We start from the raw sequence: 3,423 nt of genomic DNA, 5'->3' as shown, positions 1-3,423 counted from the left end.
GTGTTTTTACACTTTTACACTGCACTTTCATTTATCGATTAATTAGCTCTGGCGCCGGAATAGGCCAGTCTCCAGGTTAGTTTACTTGGCAGAGCGTCTGCCCTATGTATGCCTGACCAGAGGCAATTTTTATTCAAGAGCTCCTTAGAAAGACTCCTAGGTTTTCTTTGTAACTATACTGCGATAGCTCAGTAGGATGTAAACTTTTTTTGTTGGGTATACTACGCTTTGTATAATAGATCGATACTTTCTTTCACAGAATGGACGGCGTAACCAACCATAAAACCATAACAAAAATGCTTCGAGCATGATCCCCAAATGTTGCTTAGTCAACTAAAAGGACATTCCAGTGATCTGTCATGCTATCGCGTAGATTTGTTGGTTTGTTTTTTGCCGACATAAAGTCCTATACATTCAAAAATTACGTAAACGGTAGATACTGCATAAAAACTGGCGACATTTATGATTTATTAGGAATTAGGCTTTCAGCCGCGAACTGTCTCACGGTGGCGCGCGATGACGGAAGTTGTTTCCCAGTAGTTATTTATATAGCCTCCTGTATCCTTCGCGGCTCATTCAAAGTCCCACCAAATGGGTGCTGGCGCTAGAGCGTGTCCCCTGAAAGACGACGAGGACACCTGTCACAAGTCTGGCGAACGCCGTTGCGACATTTCAAAGCGCACGGAGGTGTACACCATCGGGGAGAGGGCGACATCCATGTAGGAAGGCTTCGCTGGTGAGCACACTCGAAAAATTACGCCTGCAGGCGACGAGACCTGAGAACCGAATCCCTGGCTCGTGAGAAATGATGTCACAATTCCGGCAGACAGGAATGTTTCATCTCTCGTCCAAACGGCCGTCGTCGTCGCGGGTACCGGCAATATATATATATATATATATATATATATATATATATATATATATATATATATATATATATATATATATATATATATTTATATGTATATCTCAGTTGCAGTCCTTATTGCCAGTGCTGTTTGGCGTTTCAACAATGTTTTATAGTGCCGAATGAGGTATGATTGCCTTTTTTTTATATGCAGGAATAAATAATGGAAAATTCAAGTCGAGAAAAAATGCGCCGTTTTTTCCGGAAGCGGGAATCGAACCCACAACCTCCGCACTACGGTTAATGAAGTAAACATTTTTTTAATATACAGAAGAAAGAAAGAAAGAAAAACACGCGCCCAGAGTGGGGACCGAACCCACGCCTTTCGATTACATGTCGAATGCCTTACCAATTCGGCTATCTGGGCGACTGTGTTCTACTTCACTTTCTGGGCTATTTCTATTTACTAGAAGTGTATCTGACGCTTGAGGGTGGTAGCCAGCGCCACTCTGACTACACGGGGAGATGGGGACCTTCTTTTCAACCCCCGGGGCGTGACTCGAGCGTCTACAGCCTGTCATGAGCGGGTAACTGGCGGGAAGCCCTCTTATGCTACCTAGGCATCAAGGCTGCCAGAACCGAGACCCTCGCTAGGCTTTCGCAGAATAATATAGTAAGCAAATGAGGGGCTCGTTGAGGAAATACAGAAAGATAGGGCAGCAGTCTACAACGCCAAAGGAGGCATAGGGGTGTGGTTAGGCTCTTTTCTTTTTCACTACGGTTAATGAAGTAAACATTTTTTTAATATACAGAAGAAAGAAAGAAAGAAAAACACGCACTCAGAGTGGGGACCCAACCCACGCCTTTCGATTACATGTCGAATGCCTTACCAATTCGGCTATCTGGGCGACTGTGTTCTCCTTCACTTTCTGGGCTATTTATATTTACTAGAAGTGTATCTGACGCTTGAGGGTGGTAGCCAGCGCCACTCTGACTACACGGGGAGAAGGGGACCTTCTTTTCAACCCCCGGGGCGTGACTCGAGCGTCTACAGCCTGTCATGAGCGGGTAACTGGCGGGAAGCCCTCTTATGCTACCTAGGCATCAAGGCTGCCAGAACCGAGACCCTCGCTAGGCTTTCGCAGAATAATATAGTAAGCAAATGAGGGGCTCGTTGAGGAAATACAGAAAGATAGGGCAGCAGTCTACAACGCCAAAGGAGGCATAGGGGTGTGGTTAGGCTCTTTTCTTTTTCACTACGGTTAATGAAGTAAACATTTTTTTAATATACAGAAGAAAGAAAGAAAGAAAAACACGCGCCCAGAGTGGGGACCGAACCCACGCCTTTCGATTACATGTCGAATGCCTTACCAATTCGGCTATCTGGGCGACTGTGTTCTCCTTCACTTTCTGGGCTATTTATATTTACTAGAAGTGTATCTGACGCTTGAGGGTGGTAGCCAGCGCCACTCTGACTACACGGGGAGAAGGGGACCTTCTTTTCAACCCCCGGGGCGTGACTCGAGCGTCTACAGCCTGTCATGAGCGGGTAGCTGGCGGGAAGCCCTCTTATGCTACCTAGGCATCAAGGCTGCCAGAACCGAGACCCTCGCTAGACTTTCGCAGAATAATATAGTAAGCAAATGAGGGGCTCGTTGAGGAAATACAGAAAGATAGGGCAGCAGTCTACAACGCCAAAGGAGGCATAGGGGTGTGGTTAGGCTCTTTTCTTTTTCACTACGGTTAATGAAGTAAACATTTTTTTAATATACAGAAGAAAGAAAGAAAGAAAAACACGCGCCCAGAGTGGGGACCGAACCCACGCCTTTCGATTACATGTCGAATGCCTTACCAATTCGGCTATCTGGGCGACTGTGTTCTCCTTCACTTTCTGGGCTATTTATATTTACTAGAAGTGTATCTGACGCTTGAGGGTGGTAGCCAGCGCCACTCTGACTACACGGGGAGAAGGGGACCTTCTTTTCAACCCCCGGGGCGTGACTCGAGCGTCTACAGCCTGTCATGAGCGGGTAACTGGCGGGAAGCCCTCTTATGCTACCAAGGCATCAAGGCTGCCTCTATATATATATATATATATATATATATATATATATATATATATATATATATATATATATATATATATATATATATATATATATATATATATATATATATATATAGAGGCAGCCTTGATGCCTAGGTAGCATAAGAGGGCTATATATATATATATATATATATATATATATATATATATATATATGGATGTATCGACCGCCACCAGTTCGGAAGGGTTGAGTGAGAACAACCCCGCGTTCGTTTTCTTTGCAAAGTAAACCAACACAGGGCAACTACATAGAAAAAGCTGCTGAAGGGTCGCGCTTTGAAACGTGGGAATTGAAATTTGCCACACGCGTGTGGAAGGCAAGCTGACAGCGCTGTTGGATCAACCAGAGAAGTTCTTTGTGCGCAGTTCGTTTGCAGAATAACCCGGCGACGTGACATCCAATCACAACTTCTGGACTCCATTTTGTTGCAAGTATTCTGGGGAAAACTTTTGTCGTGAATCATTGCCA

The 3,423-nt window shown here is 44.6% G+C and overlaps 3 non-coding genes across 3 annotated transcripts; all 3 read right to left on the bottom strand.

The window, feature by feature from the left end:
* Positions 1 to 1,202: 1,202 nt before the first annotated feature.
* On the bottom strand, positions 1,203 to 1,274 carry Trnat-ugu (transfer RNA threonine (anticodon UGU)). The gene has a single exon. It is a non-coding gene; the product is annotated as a tRNA-Thr (tRNA).
* Positions 1,275 to 2,164: 890 nt separating this feature from the next.
* On the bottom strand, positions 2,165 to 2,236 carry Trnat-ugu (transfer RNA threonine (anticodon UGU)). The gene has a single exon. It is a non-coding gene; the product is annotated as a tRNA-Thr (tRNA).
* A 409-nt stretch (positions 2,237 to 2,645) lies between these two features.
* On the bottom strand, positions 2,646 to 2,717 carry Trnat-ugu (transfer RNA threonine (anticodon UGU)). Its single transcript has one exon. It is a non-coding gene; the product is annotated as a tRNA-Thr (tRNA).
* Positions 2,718 to 3,423: the final 706 nt, after the last annotated feature.

Source organism: Haemaphysalis longicornis, unplaced genomic scaffold (genome assembly GCF_048455015.1).
Source record: "Haemaphysalis longicornis isolate Haplotype H1 unplaced genomic scaffold, Haemaphysalis longicornis Haplotype H1 scaffold_8, whole genome shotgun sequence".
Taxonomy (NCBI): domain Eukaryota; kingdom Metazoa; phylum Arthropoda; class Arachnida; order Ixodida; family Ixodidae; genus Haemaphysalis; species Haemaphysalis longicornis.
Note: the sequence above shows the minus strand (reverse complement) of the source record. Positions and strands in the feature narration are given on the sequence as shown.